General features: G+C 32.3%; 1 protein-coding gene across 3 annotated transcripts in view; it reads left to right on the top strand.

Moving 5' to 3' along the window:
- LOC123718713 overlaps window positions 1-17,170 on the top strand; it is a 59,990-nt gene that overhangs the window by 17,473 nt on the left and 25,347 nt on the right. Inside the window, exon 1 of one of the 3 annotated variants that reach the window (XM_045675467.1) lies at window positions 16,849-17,017. The exons of the other annotated variants lie outside the window; for them this stretch is intronic. The gene's annotated coding sequence lies outside the window, so the exon portion shown is untranslated. Of the gene's footprint in view, window positions 1-16,848; window positions 17,018-17,170 lie in introns of those variants that run through there. 3 annotated transcript variants of the gene reach the window in all.

Genomic DNA, 17,170 nt, shown 5'->3' with positions numbered 1-17,170 from the left:
AGTCACACACACGGCTATAAGACGTAACAAATCAACGATTCAATCTTCAAAAAATATTCCTGTGGCGCTATAAGCCTAGTCTTGGCAACAAATTGCATACGTTATTTGATCAGTTTTATTTTATAATCAAATAGACGATCAGCTTATGATTTTTGGATTTGAGACATGCCGATTTCCTTGGGATTCGTTCACAGTAGCAGTAGGTGTCATTCGGGTGTATCTAATGAATAATACGCGTCGAAAACCACTAGGCCAACTCAGCAGAATTCTTTTTTATGGCATATTTTTCAAGGCTTTGCATTCTGTGATCATTTAATCATTGTCTTCTAACATCGTAGTCACTGATTAAACGCGGCACCAAACACCTTCACCAACATTAAGCAATACTACAAGCAGTTATAAAATATAATCCTTTATTATATCACCCACGGAAACGAATGAAGGTGAGGCTGGCCTTTGTTGATTTAAAATTACGTGGGATTTTAATACAAAAAAAGAATCTTTGAGCAATAAGATTGACGGATTGTTAATTTGTAAGCCCTATACGCCTTGGTAACTTATTAGTTAGTGGCTAAGTTACAGTTTTGTTGTGCAAACAAAATAATAATAATATGAACGAAAAGTAACATTTGTCGAAAATTGTGGGCAAGTATCGAGAATGTACATATTAGTTTAATAAATTTTCATGAACAATAATTCACAAATAATAATTAAAAATAAATTTAAAAAGCTGGTCCCTGTTGCAGTTTACCTTTATCGCTGTATTGCAATACTTATTCGTTGAGCGAGGAAAGCACCAGCTCTGGGGTCACCGGTGACCTATGAGGTGCCAACTTAAATCTTTCATTAGCGCCTGTGCACTTGAACCCCACAGCCCAAGTCTCTACTCCAAAGGAATCAAAATCGAAGTTGTAGGAAAGACTAAGATATTTGAGCCGTTTATTTTTTCCGTCTGATAACGCGGAAAAATGCGCTTTTTTTATAACGTGTGCCGTATCAGCTTTATTAGCTGTCAATCAGAACAGATAGTATGCTTGTTAGTCTAAGTATTATTCTTTGGTATTTTTCGTAAAAAAATAATAATGTTGGACGGTTGAATTTAGAATTCGTATACACTGTGTGCGGTAAGTGTCATCTCTGGGCCATCTTCGCCTTTGTCGAGGCGCCAGCTTATCTCTTGAGTACTAAATTAACATTATTTCAAATATTATAATAGTTCATAACCGAATTTAACGGTTTGGCTTATTTGTTTGCGCTCCTTTAGATTTGTTTTTCACAAGGTTGGTAAGCTTGGGCGTAAATATTTTCAAATATTGAATCTTTGTTAGATGTCATATATAAACAATATAAAAATATATTGCCAAGCGCAAAACATAACAATGGCTGGACTAATACGAGTTATTTTATTTATTCATGAACACTTCGTTCCATTACAATATATATATATATATTTTTAACATAATTAAATCAAAAGGATCGGTCCTATCGCTTTCGAGCGATCTCTTCCAGGCACACACTGTGAGTAAAGAAAAAAAATGTATTAAATTACATAAGATAAACAAGAAGTGCAAAAATACATGTTATACACAGTTATTAAGACAAAACTTAACAGTAACAAAAAAAACAAACTAAACGATATACTAAAAATAAAAAGTAAAAAGACACATAAATCACGATAATTTATTTATTACTTGAACTCTGAAAAATATAAAAAGTTGCACGACCAAATCTAAAAACGACTTTTTATTCCGGAACATCTGTATGTGATAGAATAGCAAAATGTTCTACATATTGGTACGTAGCTACAGAAAAAGGTAGGCCAAGTAATAAAATCATATTAAGGCGAAAATATGTTCGCGGACGCAGTGTAAAGTATGCGAAATCGACATTAAATTGTTCCGGGTTTTTATAAAAACGACCCTACAAAGTATTATCTTAATATCTCTAAAATTATCTATTAACCACAAATATACCTTATACAACTATTTTTCATTTAACAACCCATATTTCATTAATGAACAGTTTTAATTAAAGCACTTCTTTCCCTTCAAAGATCTAAGTTTAGATAGCGAGTGAAGACCAAGGATATATTATATTATCGCCTTTAAAACAAATGCATTAAAGGTGATATTAGTATGCTTACTCGATCTACCCTTGATGAATGTCTAAATTAATTTACTGACGCCTGTTTTCATATGTTTGAAGTTATTTTTAGTTGAATGCATTTTCAAGTGCAAGTTTCCATCCAATTGATCTTATGAATGAATTATATTTTTAATATTGTATTGTAATTTATTCATTCGTAACATAATAAATTATCGTATTACTTCCAACACACAATTACAATATTCTTAACCTACATAAATAGAAAATTCAAACAAAGTTTGCTCCTTGTGTCAGTGATCTTTACTGGCAGCATATCCTTTATTTTTTTCATTAATTTATTTAACTTGTTACGCGATATAAGGACAAACTTTACATATTAAAGTTTATGAATAAAAAACGTTACAAACCTCTTTCCCTTTTTTCTTTAGGCTAGTAGGTATATATAATAATCATAGGAACATAGTTAGGGTTTAAACGCACGGTTTAAGTTAAGTTTAACAAAGAAATGTCAATACAGCCAAATGTCACCTAATATCTTAAAATATATATGTTAGTCGTTATTAATACTACATCTACTCCCTCTTTTGGTTTGTTTTAAAGCCAGACAATTACTAATATAAATTAATAGTTATTATTTTTAAATCTATTGTTATTTTTAGACTCCACACAGATTTTTAATATTTTCTTTCATGTTTGTTAATCAAAATTAATACAACCTGATAATATTTTTGAATGAAACTAAGCAGACGGAATGGAAGTCTGATTAGTGAAGTTCCGAGAAGGGGAAATCTGTAAAAATAGTTTTGAAGCCATTTCAAAACCGAATTCTGTCAAAATCAAGATTAGGTTTTGAAAGTATCGTGATTTACGTGTCATTTTTTTATTATTATCCCTTTCACAGTTTACATATTATGTTTTATCTAAGTCTAAGTATATGTATGTTTGTCTAGTTTTGCATCTCTTACGCTCATCTCATATTTTTATACTTTTTTCTCACAGTGATTATCTGGAAAATATCGCTGGTAAGCAATAAGGCAATTGTGCTCCTTTTTATTATCTTAATTGCATTTCTGTATAACTGCAACGAAGTGTAAATAAATAAGTTCACACGCTATCAACGGAGTCGTTGATAAATAGTTATAGATCAAGCAAGGTTATGAAATCAGAGTCGAGGTATATATGTATGGAGTCACCCTTACATCAAAAACATATACATAGATGAAAACTATTCACGATTAAACTTATCCTAACTGCATTCCTGACCCTGGGTTATAAAAAAAAAACAAATCTAAACGTTGTTCGTTACTCAACATCCGCTAGCATGACACAATAAATTTTTACAATGTCGCCCAGTACTGGTTTTTATACGAATTTTGGTTTTTAAATGCATTCCTTTAGGGTTGTCAAAATAATAAACTAGGATTAGGTTTTGAGTTTATTCTCATTAAGAACATGTCTCTAGTATGAGAAACAAGAATATCAAAAAAGCCATCATCTTACGCAGCTATTACCTTAGAGTCCATCCAAAAAACTTCGCAGGCTTATTCGAGATTGGTTCACTGCTATACATATACCGTATCTCAGGAGGCAAGTGTCCGCTTTGAAATAAGTTATATTTTTGCTACTATATTCATTTCTGTTAATATATGACTTTTAAACATATATTTGAACTTTATTTTCCACAATTGGAGCCAATTGGAGGAGGCCTATACTCAATAAGAGGTCCTTGAAAAAAAATGGAAAATTTGATGTGTGTGTTTATTTTGTAAATATTCAAGGAATAAATGAGGCTTAATTATTATTATTATTATATTCGTTTCTGATTTTATTTAGATGTGTATAATGTTATTAAAACTACGCGTGTGATTAAAGTTACAGTTAATCCTTACGTGTATTTAGTTATTTATGTATTTTATTGAAGTTATACTTCTTTCGGCTCGTTGGGGAACAATGATGAGAGTAAATTTTTACGATTCGCGCGCACACCGTCACAAAAAACCGACACCCTGCAGTTAGAGAAGCATAGTCAACATTGTCCATTTCTTTAATTATGTAGAAATAATTTTTTGTGATATTTAAATAAACTTTATTTACCTAGATAATGCGTTATAGTAAAACTTTCAATGTACTAAATACCTTTTTATTGTTAGGGTTGTTTTTTCTACAAACGTAGAATAAGGCGAAATATAAAAATTTAATAGATTTTTATCTTGTTATGTCAAAAAAATATAACTTCTATTTATTATTATTGACGTCTTTATAGTAAGTACAATATTGTTAGATATCCTCTCCTATGACTCCAACGCGGGGAAATATATTCTTGTCTCTTCCCATCAATTTAAACATCTCTGTAAATGTCTTACACCAGACAGTCAATCACTCACAGAGAACGTCTTTGTAATTATTTTTATGATTTTATTTGAGTATTATCAACATCGTAAACCACTAAATAAAATTTAATAAATTATCAACTGCTTCTATTTCAACCGTCCTATAACGGAATGCAGTTGAGCAGTGCTCTTCGATTTGTCTATGCCCGTAATTAAAGCTTACGGTGTTGGCGACATGGCAAGTCTTAGACTTCTATAAGGCTTGGAGGGCTGAATTACCTACAAAAATTATCGATGACTTTGAATGCCATGGATCAAGTGTTGTATCGTTACTGTATTATATACTGTGACTAAAAGCAGCCAAGTGTCAACCCTATTGATCGAGACCAGTCAATTTGCTGCGGTCGTTTAAAGGCTTCGGCTCGGATTACTTCACAGAATGTTTTAAATCTGTATTTGAGACTTCTTAGTAGACGGGATATTAGGCGAGTTTTTTTTTTGGGTGTCTATAAGTTTAATACTGTATATTAAGCATGCGTGTTTAAATAACAAACTAATTCTATTAAATGAATTTAAAATATCTATAATTTTTAAAATTTTCTGGAAAATAATAAATTTACCGATCGAACGATTTAGCACTTTGTTAATTAAGATCTGGTCCCGCATGTCATCCCCCAGGTCATCGGCATCTGCATTATGCCAAAAAATGATGCACCGTCTATAATCGAGACAGCGTTGCTGGGAATCATCAGAACTTCATGTAACACTAAGCCGCTGTGGTAAAGCACTTTAATGCGTTTAAATGTCTTGTCGAATCTATGTTTAAAGAAGCATAACGATATACAAGGAGTGACGCGCAACCGAGTGTGAAGCTTCCGTCCGCTCCCACGGGACTTCACGAAATCAATCTATATTTATTTTATTTTTATTTAAGCAGCTATTAAACATTAAACCAAATGTATATCAACACAGAATGAAAATTAATAACTATATAATACACACTTGTACATATTGGACGTTTACGAACAGAGTAAAGTGATTGGAGGAATGTAGCGAAGCATCCAAAGCCAAAAAGAATTCACAGAATGGTTTATCAGGGTGATAACTAAGATTACAGACGCGCTAATCCACGCCCTACACCTGAAATAGAAACGAGCAGGCTATATTTCAGGGTACAAAGGTGCAAGGTTGCAACTAACAAAAGATGGACCGCCGAAGCCAGGGGGAGACTTCAGGAAGAAGAAAAAGAAACATGGAAAGACCACACACGCCATAGGCCGACGACATCATAAAGGTGTCTGGGGAGAAATTGATGGGAAAAGCAAAGAACAGATCGAATTGGAAAGTTCAGGAAGAGGTTTTTACCTAAAAGGGCTCCATACTGCAGAACACGAAGTAATGGAAATAATAATAACGTAGACTAAGTGTATAAGAAAACTAACACTAAATTTTCATACTATGGAAATAAAATAGCTTTTTTATTATTATTATAAATATTCTGTCTGTGCCTTCATACGCACACACATACATATGTGTCTATTTGTGTGAGTGTTGGTGAGATGTGTGACTATTTACTTAATAAATTAATTTGTACGTCATTTTTGTAGGTGACATTATATATTAGACATCCTCCAACCTCTTTTTACTTTTTACTTCAAGTTGCCTTGAATTGCACAAGACATGATCATACTATTAAGAGATAACTTGGTTTCATGTGTTTTTTATTTATCTATCTTTATATATTCAGCGTTGTTTATAAAAGATATTTGTGAGTTTTTACAATAAAAACCTCTAAGAATTACATCTTTTAAGCCATTTGAAATACGCTAAAATGATTCATACCTCTTAAAATAGAGTTCGAAACTTACAAATGGAAATAACAAGTTTATGAAAAATCAATTTAAAATTAATATCACTTTGCACTTAATTTTGAACACAACATCCGGACCAATTGTAAAGAGCAAATAGCATTGAAATGAGATAGTGAAAGGTCAGTGACCCTCGGACCTGTTCTACCTGATACGTCCAATGGAGCATAAATTTGAACCAAGTTTCGTAACGCCTAATTTTAAAATTAGCCTATAGAAAGTGGTAATCGTTCTAAAGCTATATTATATATAGATTATATATATAGAGAATTTAGTTTCCAAGTAGAAACAAAACTTTGCGCCATATGTCATAACAATACATTTATAACATATGGGAGCCATACTAAACGCTTTCAACTTTCAATGTATGTATATTGGCCAAAGTTACAAATACAATATATAAAAAAGAAAAACTGACTCAAAATTTTAGTTGCCCTAATATGAAATTTTGGTATTTTGTAACGATTTTTAAATTAAATTGTTTTTGACTTAATGATTAAATTCTGAATTTAAACTTAAATTCAGGAGTGTTATCTAGTATATTTTTCAGCTGACATACGAATAGTTGGTAAGTAACTCGCCGTATAATTTTAATACGAATGGGTGGTAAGTAACTCGCCGTATAATTTTAATACGAATGGGTGGTAAGTAACTCGCCGTATAATTTTAATACGAATGGGTGGTAAGTAACTCGCCGTATAATTTTAATACGAATGGGTGGTAAGTAACTCGCCGTATAATTTTAATACGAATGGGTGGTAAGTAACTCGCCGTATAATTTTGATCTAGTCCCATATTCAATACTTTTCTTTTTAATGTCTCCTTTTTTAAATATAGTCCTCATCACTGTTTATATACGGCTTATTTGCGATAATGTCCCTCATTTTTATTTAATTATGTCAAATGTATAATCATATAAATAACATAAATACTGTCCAAATATGCCGAGTAGTTAGTTAAAATATAACGTATATTTTTTATCGGAAATTAAAATCTAGAAAACGATATGGACTTTAGAAGTTCACCGGACATAGCGGAAAATGTAATTTCTCACGCTATTCACTAATTTCATATTACGACACTTCCCACGTCCAAAATATTAATTAACATCGTGATCGTGTAGCAACCTGAAGTAGATACATATACCATTATTTATAAGCAAACATATATAATGTTCATCGCGTGTAATTAAATTTCCGAAAGCAAGTGATGCGGCATAGGGCCACATTTTGGTATTTTATGGGCTAGTATCTATTATATTGTAATATCTAATTGTATCGATTTTGTGTCTGTACAAATATATATTACTTCCCCTGAAATCAACCTCCAACTACACCTATATCGAACAAAACTATGATGCCACGAAGCTAGTAGTTTTCCTAGTAGTTCCGCCTTTTGAGGGGAAGGATAAAACTATATAGTAGCCAAAAGGGAAAACCATGAATGTATTTTTAGGTTCCTAATCAGCAGTGTTAGTGCGCCTCTCAAAACTAAGAACGTTGATTCGAAAGGATTTTTCTGAGAGCGCTATTAACACTTACTCCAAGCGCGACTTCACTACTTCCTCTTTCTTACTACCTTTTTGTCCACATTCGTAAATGATCAAATAAACAGATGCAGTCTGCTGCCAAGACCATATATATGGGGTTAGAGTCGAATCATCATCAAATATAATATTTTTTATTACTTTAATTCAAATTTATCTTTTCAGGTAAGTGTTGTTGTGCACACATTAATATACTACAAGCAAGTAAGTGACCATATTCTACGATATAAACTTATGGGCCTGCATTTCGCGATTTTGACGTTTCTCCAGTTGACAACCACAGATGACATGCGTTTACGCGGCAAAATATTTGTTTTAATTTGGTACAGAGGATTTCTTGCCATGTATTACTAAGTTTTTCTTTTGATGTAACAAATTGTATGAGACGTTATATGTTAGCGGAAACGATTCTCAACACATTTACATACTATTTTATTACACAACTTGTTTGGTTATAGCATTATAATGTTTATGTGGGAATTAAAAAACTTATAGAAGATTTTAAAAAAATCCCTTAACTATTTACCACCTTTCTTTTGTTTATAAATAATACAATAGATAACAGAAATGTAAAAAATGACACAGAACATTAAACTTAACTTAGTTTGACATAGATACATTTATGTCATTATTAAACTAATGCCAGACGAATGATTGCATAATTAATTTAAATTCAGTACACAACGGGTCATGCAGAGAATACTAACATAGAGAAAGTTTATGTAGTATGTAATTGCCGCAATTCAAAATCTAATTATCACAAACAAGTGATACAAGTTGCTTCCTCAGTCATTATAAATAAGGCTTTAAAAATTGGAGCTAATATTATAACGTTTGTGAGGTTGTAGAGGCTAATGTCTAATTCTAGTGGACAGATTTTATATATGGATTTTGATATAAAGACGAAAAATGTAAATGCTTTTTCGTGATAGAATTGCGAAGAAAACGGTCGAACAAACACGTTTTGAACGTTGCCTAAACAATAAGATATAATGGAGTTGCTGTAGTGCTGTACAAGAGAATAGCTAGATAATGCCAACAAATCAGCGATACTGTATAACTTTTATATTATACTAAAACGAGTCCTCTGCCGCGTCTATATTTCTATTCGCGATAAAGTCAAGAACTACTCGGAATTTATTGCGGTTTTCACGAATATCTAGTAAGATTCATGACGAGGGTTTCGGTATAACTTGTCACGGTTGACAGTGCGAAGCCGATACGTCACAAGTATTTTTAATATACAAAGGTGGTGTAACATCGTCAATATATCTAAAACTTAAGTCATCAAAATCTATTACGTACCAATGGCTGGAGTATGGTGATAATATTTTTATTTGTTTCTTTATTCAACAAAATAAGCTTTCCTTACAGATTAGTCCAATGCGGTAACAATTTACATTTACATCACATATAAAGCAATGCATACACATAAAAAACAATACAACAATCTACAGTAATAAATTACGATTTACAAAATGCAAAATGCATATTTTTTCAGTATAGAAACTGACACGCAGAAGACATTTTGTGCGTTCTTTAAAAAGACGATTAAAAACGTCTGTTAATCATTATACATTGCGTCATGTGTGCCCTTTTCGAGAGGTTAGTTTTCGTTGAATGGCAACGTCCGGCGGTCGATGTCGCCTCCAAACGTAACCATCATACCCCCTGACTTCTAGGCACTAGAGCAATGCCGGTCGAATTCTCGCCGCACTCTGAGTTCGTTGTAGCCCACAGAACCTAATATGAATAAAGTTGGATACCTGAGCGAATAAAATGGGAATTTGTTTTGTAACCGCTCCAGCACCGTCTTATACTTTCTTCCATGAGGAGCCCAGATTGCGCCATTATGCTCCAGGTTACTTCTCACTAATGGTTTATACAAGACCATGATATCACGAATTGTTTCCAAAGTACAAAGTTACGGAAAATAAATCTTTGTATATTTTATTATTACGTGTTTGCAGTAGCACTCCTACGAAGGAATAGGTCGTAAATTATAAATAATACTAAGTGTTTGAGTAAAATAAGATGTTGTATACACCAGAATGTAATACTTTAACTGAATATTCAATAAACAAGTTTTAATAAGATTATCATAAAATATAAAAAAATTAGGACTGTGACAAGTATAATTTAAAAATAGAACACTTCATCGAGTTAATCACTAAAATGGCCTCATTTGAAGAAGAAGAAAGTGCTGTTTCATCAAGCAACGTGTCACAAATGATAACGATAGCAAAATTTCATGAATTGGGCTTCGAATTGCTTCCAGACCCACCGTATTCTCCAGCCTTTTCCTCTTCTCAGACACCAAGAGAATGCTCGCTTGACAGAATTTTTGCGCTGATGAAGAGGTAGTCGCCAAACCTAAAGCCTATTTTTAGCCTTAAGACAAATCATACTATCAAACTGGTATCAGACAATTATATGACCGCTATTAATCGTAAAACTCTCGAAGGCCACTATATTAAAATCGAATCCATTTCTATCAAAAAAGGATTTTTCTATGTTAGCCTAAGAAATGTTCAGTCCACCGATAATCTCGTAATCACATGATATCTATGTACATATACCTTTCTTCTTTTGTCTCGGCCTAACCGTTTTTACTGACGGTTCAGAAGAAAAGCAGGTTCAGCCTCATTAAAGTCTAAATACAACCCATACGGGGTTTAGTTAGTTAAAGTTAATTACACAAATAACACGAACGCAGCAGCACGATCGCTGATGTAAGCGTTTTTATATAACTTTCTATGGACTACATTGTTCTACGATCGTTTTAATGTGATGTACGGTAACAGCTGATGCGTACATAAACAATGATTAATTATTTTTGCATTTATTTATTATTAATACATATCAGCAACAAATTACTGAACTGGTGCCCTGGTACAATTAACGCAAAAGAGAAGGACTTTAATCTGGTATATCCTTCAGAATTGTTACATTCAATTAACAATGTCATTGTCAAAGAGGACAAAAAGATATCTTGGAATTAATGATAGATGTATTTAAATGTAAAGCATCTAATATATATATATCAGGAGAAGGTTCGTATGGAAATTGCGCGGAAAATTAGAAAATTTAAGAATACTTTAATAAATGTATCTATGTCAAACTAAGTTAAGTTTAATCTGTTTTACAATTAAAATTTCTGTTATCTATTATATTATTTATTCAAAAATTAAAGGTGGTAAATTGTTTGTTCTTTTTTTAAATCTTCTAATTGTTTGTGGCATTTATCTAGAAAATCTATGATTTTCACATATTTCCGTGTCGGAATAACAACAAAACTTTTGATATATGCGCCAGAAAAACGAATAATATTGTATATCATAAAGCATTATTCTAATATACTGTTTCTGAAATATTTTTTAAGTTATTATACCAATTCGTAATTAATATTCATTCTTTTATTATTTATAATAAATAGTTCAAAAAAGGAGACTGTCTTCTGGACGTAGAACAAATTAATAACTTGACTAATGAATTTGTTGTTTGTGGAGTGTAGCAAAATTAAAAATTGTGGATTATGACTAATCTATTGCAATACAAAATCAAGTTATAATGCTATTTTTCACATTGATACAAGTGTGGTAGGTATAAATATATACTAGCAGGCTTAGTGGCTTGAACGTACAATCCTGTTGCTTGTTTGACTTTTATGTATATTATTTGTACACAATGAAATCAGGTCTAAAAGTTTCAAATACAGAAGGCTACCACATGCCTATTAAGAAAATGATCGGGAAGCATATACAAAAATCTGATGCTTTGGTTCTAGAGGTTGTAGCGCCACTGGTATTTATGTTTTTATTTTTGAAAACGCAACAAAATGGTTTCTCTTTAACACAGTGTTACGAATGTATGTATTTTTGACATTACATTTCTAGCAAAGTTAGGACTTTAAATATTCTATGAATGTGTTTTTAACAACATTTTAACATCACTCGTTTAAGTAATGTTGTATCATAGTTAAAAGAGAATTCCTACAATTGGTATAATGTATGGTTTTGAAAATACTTCCCGCATATTTGTGTCACAATGAATCAGAAGGTATTTGTGTTCGTGCCAATTTATAACACTTAGTCATTCACCATGGTAAATGTAGTTAGCATATTTTTATAGAATTCAAGACAAAATATGTTTAATGTTTTTTCTATAGTAAAATTTTGCCCAATAAATAATATCAGCGTATAAGATAAACAATTTACAATTTATAATAAGATTTTCCGTAATAATAATAATTCAGTGGCTATTCTATGTGTCTTGCCTTAGGTTGCATGCGTTTCTTGGATATTTTATTATTTTTATAGACAAGTTATCTGTGTCGGTCATCAATTTTCACGATGTTTGCCTTCCAAATAAAATTCCAGCGCACAGCCGTAATTCGAACGTATGACTGACATGACAACATCAAGTTAAAAGATGCACTTAAGCCATTAGGCCAACACTGCTCTTGGTATCCCGTATTAAAATGATAAATCAATTATTTAATTTCATTAGTAATTAAACTAATATAACATGTTATTTTTATATATGTGTATTTCAAATATCACTGAATATACTAATACAAAGCAACTTCAAAACACCTGAAGAAAGATCCAGATCCATTCCAGTTTCGGCTCATACCCATAGTAAGATTTTAAACGATAATACGTTTAAAATTAAAAAAAGACCCCTCTTCATCAAGATCATAGACGATCTTTAAATATAAGAAATATCGAAATTCTGGTTAGCCCATTATGTTTGTATCCGGGTTTCCCGTTAGTCGGCATTAAATACTAAATATATCTAGGTGATTGAACTCACGACCGATATACTTATTTAATATGTACTTCCACTACATACTATTTTTAAAACCGTTAACTATATATATATCGATTTGTGAAACTGAATCAATTTCCTCTTTGTGATACGTTCTGTATATTATATCTTTCAAGATACACCTTTTTTATAGAATTGGAGTTGAAATTAATACGTAATTGGTGAGATATTTATTATAATCAATTTTAAATGCACCAAAAAGTATAGTACGTATAATGGAAGAATACATCCATTTTTAAGTCTTATTATAAGACACTTAAGTGTATTAGATCATTTCTATGGTAACATAATAAGTAACACGACATGTGATAGTAGAACAGCTTAATATTTAAGATATACAAAAATAATGAAGTTAGAGAAAATTTCACATTAGAGGAACTATTTTGCATCGGGGCTCGTTACTAACTGTGGTTACAATCAGCACCTGAAACGCAGTAACTTCGCGTTTATATAAAAAAAAGTTTTATTCAAGCTTGTAGTTACTTGAATAAAGACAATAAAAAAATCTATAATTTGTATTTTATACGTACAATTATTTTGACAACCTTGCGTTCACGGTCAAGAAGCAGACATACAAAAAATATCGATAAATAAATTAGCTAACACCTATTATCCACTTAGCCTTATTTGCTGGTCAAATTAACTTCCTAGTAATTTAATACCACAGTTTACTATTTGACATCCAAGAAACTTGATCGATATACATAACATACATACATACTTTAATGTTTAAGTAATTTACATTCCTATGTTTTTAGTAAAATGTCTTGAGGTAATTGAAGAATTTTAATGTTGGCAACTGTGGGTTAAGCGGCTTCGAAGATTTATCTGTTTAACGCATTTTGATTAAAACCTTTTTTATGGCTACTAAAGCTTTTTAAAGAAGTTGTTGTAGAAGCAATGCTTTTGAAGAAGAACAGGAATGAGAGAATGGTTGTTGAAAGGGTTTTTGTTATTTACAGTAGTACCAGTTGGAGGCACATGCAATTTCAAATGATACCGGATATTCATGCAACATATTATTTGTCTTCAATAAAGATAATTATGTATCAAAACACTATTTTCATAGAAGAGCCTTCATCCATGTAACCTACAAATACAATGACCTTTTTCGTGTCGCCCAAATTTTAGCACATTTCAAATTGTCTTCACACGGCACTTCGTTTAACAGCTGGGTTAACTTGTAGGTCAGTTGAACACCGTTATATTGACGTTAAATATCATCTCGCTTTCATTTGCGTGCCCAAAAGGATCAGTCACTCACTGTGGTAAATCCAGTCATCGAACTACGTAAAAAGTTTTGTGATTGCGAAATGATTCCGGAATGAAGCTGGCTAGTATGGAACTTATAAACATTTTTGAAGATTCATTTTAAACATTTTTATTTAATTATACACACAATCGTTACTACCTATAATTGTTGCGATATATCAGTAGTTAGAATTAAAGTTGTTTAATTTTTTTATTAAAATCCAAGCACGTATATCAACCAATAGAACGAAAAACAAAATTTATTATAAAATCCATAATTCACGTGATTAAGATCTATGGTGTTGCTGGGGGCTATGTTGCTTATTAAGATGTCTCCATACTGGTTCATTGACATTTCAATTGTTTAATTTATGTCATGTCCGAAGGGCTCGATCCAGCAAATTACTGGTTAAGGACGCTATTAAAATTGACAGATAATTCTTTATACTGCACACTATATGACCAACCATAGATTAATCACATAAACATTATGTATAAACAATGCTTTAAGAAAAACACTTTTAGAACGGATTAAAGGTCACGGTGTCCAAGCACGCTGAAAAGCACGCGAAACGTCGGTAAAAAAAAATTAAAATTTAGAATTATGTAAATAATTATAAGTTTTAAAAATAATACGTAGCTTTAATCCGTTCTAAAAGTGATTTTCTTAATGTGTAAAAGCTATTTAAACAAAAGACAATACTATAAACAATGCTGCTAATAACAAAATCAAACAATATTGGATGTCATTGTTAAACAGAACTGAAAATGTTGGTCCAAAGAAACATTTTAGTTCAAAACTGTCGGAATATGATTCCAACTCATAATATCCGTGTATAACTTTTTTTCATATATAATTGGTGGCACAAGAGCCTGCGTGACGCCAAAAAGGGCAGTCATCGCAGCCCATAAACACCCATTTTTAATGGGTGAGTTGCCGGCCTTTGAGAGAGGAGTAAACTCGAATTTTGAAAAGTTGGAGGTCGTATGTCTGAGGGAAAACCCCCACCGGGAATAGATTCCACAGTTCGTTAGTTACTTAAGTTTATCCCATATGACATATAATTCATCCTGGGTTCGAATCCAAGCGAATAATTACCAAAGATGCAATTTTTATGAAATTGAAAAACTGCACCATTCCACTCAGGCATTAAAGACAAGAGACACAGGAATCCTATAGAAAAAATAAATAAGTTAAAAGTCTGAAAGTGTTAGTATAGTTACATGATTTTAACTAAACTGTATATTTTCATCACAGCGAAACACAGAAAGAGACAAAAGAATACTTCAGTTGAGAGTGCATTTATACTTTAGTTTTATAAATAATCGTGTTTAGCTTCTAACAATTGGCGTTATTTGTGTACAAAATACTTAAATTTGAAGTTCTGGCTTTTTTGTATTGTGGTGTCAAATTCCGAGTTACACCGTGACAAGCTGTACAAACGTTGTAATGTGATATTTCAGAAACAACATTGATTTTTTGTCCAAATCTTTATACCATCTTTTAACGGTTTTGTCAACCACCGGTATGGAGCATTTATAACTAACGAAAACCATTTTTTTGTATATAAACCTTAACTTAGTAAAATAATGTCTTGTTTTTAACAATTATTCAATGTCAAATATGATATAATATATTATATCTTTGTCAGCTTAGTTCTGAAATGTCTGTCTATAGATTTGATTAAGATAAATAATATATGCAAAAAGTTTGTCAGAAATATCACGTAATAATTCATGCATTTAAATAATTATGACGGATCTTCCCAAGTACACCCGAAACTTTTTTTTAAAACCTGGGCCACATATTTCTGTAACGGTTCCATGATCATTTGTAAATCTAATATACAGGTGGGTGATCAGCCTCCTATACCTAACAAACGTCGTCGACTTTTTGGGTCGAAGGCAAGCCGGTTTTCTCACGATGTTTTCCTTCACCGTACAAGCGAGTGTTAAATGTGCGGATAGGTAGTAAGTCCATTGGTGCACAGCCGGGGATCGAACCGCTGAAGCCACCAGATTAACAGTGTTAATTAACTCCTGATTTGAAAACGCTGAGGGCAATCCATTTATTAAATTAGTATTGGATCTACGGTGACTAAGAATATAAAGACGACTAACATTGACTAAACAAATCTTCTCCTTGCGTTTTACTCATAGAAAGATCGCTTCAACATCTGCAAGTTCCTTACAGTAATGCCACATCTGTGGGAACAATATCTACATAATGACGTCTGAGGCCACATTCATCAATCATTGTTGCTGCTGTTCTTTTATCAGCATGGTATTGTCGCTATTTTTAGCTTCATTTATGAAATCTGGATAAAACGTTAATCATATGTTGTATATTTTCAAACCCCTTCATTCCTAATTCATTACGGTTCTTTACAGGATCGATTAACTGGACCAGTCCATATAATATTTAACAACACAATTTTTTTACGAAATCTGGCCATCCCCCCTTTATCAATAATCCTAAGAAAAGCAATAAATTGTATTGTATTGACATTTGTTAACAAGGCTTTGTTTAATTAACAGCTATTAAAACGTGACTTTTGCGAGACGATGTAATCTTTCCTAACGTTGCAAACAATATTGTTCACGCGAATATACTGTTGACAACGTAATATACACATAATCATAACAAATTTGAAAAAAACCTAAGTTATTCGACTCAAAGGCTATTCAAGCATTTAGCAAATAGAGGGTCCAAAGAGTTTAAACAGCGACCTATGGTCACTGGGTGCAACTGCATAACCATTCATAAACATGGGGAAACGAGACAGAACAGGAGAAAACGTATACAAGTATGAGAGAGTGAGGAGATTGCATTCCGAGAGGTTACAGTTGCGCCGGCGCAGGCGGCCTCCGGCGCCGCTCACTAACTCAGATGCAACAGAGCAGATCGGACGTGCGTAGCGGCCGCAACTAACAAAATTTATTAATGTATACTAGGGAAAAGTGACGTCAGTGTGTTTTGGTGTAGTGTTTGTGGCTCGTTGAAGAAACCGAGGGTACTTTCACTAGATTGAAAGTTTTGAATTCATCGGAGGGCTTCTGGTTCCGTGGACACGAGCTATGATGAGGTAATTAAAATTAAATTACGCAAATAAAATCGATAGTGTCTTTGTAACGTAGGTCATAAAAAACAATAGTTTAAAAGTTGTTTGTTTTGGAATAAGACACGAAAAATTATGAATTAGTATTGTGCATTCACTGATTGCATTTGCCGTAAATGG

Source organism: Pieris brassicae, chromosome 2 (genome assembly GCF_905147105.1).
Source record: "Pieris brassicae chromosome 2, ilPieBrab1.1, whole genome shotgun sequence".
Classification (NCBI taxonomy): Eukaryota; Metazoa; Arthropoda; class Insecta; order Lepidoptera; family Pieridae; genus Pieris; species Pieris brassicae.
The sequence above is the reverse complement of the archived record's forward strand: the minus strand, read 5'-3'. Positions and strand labels throughout refer to the sequence as shown.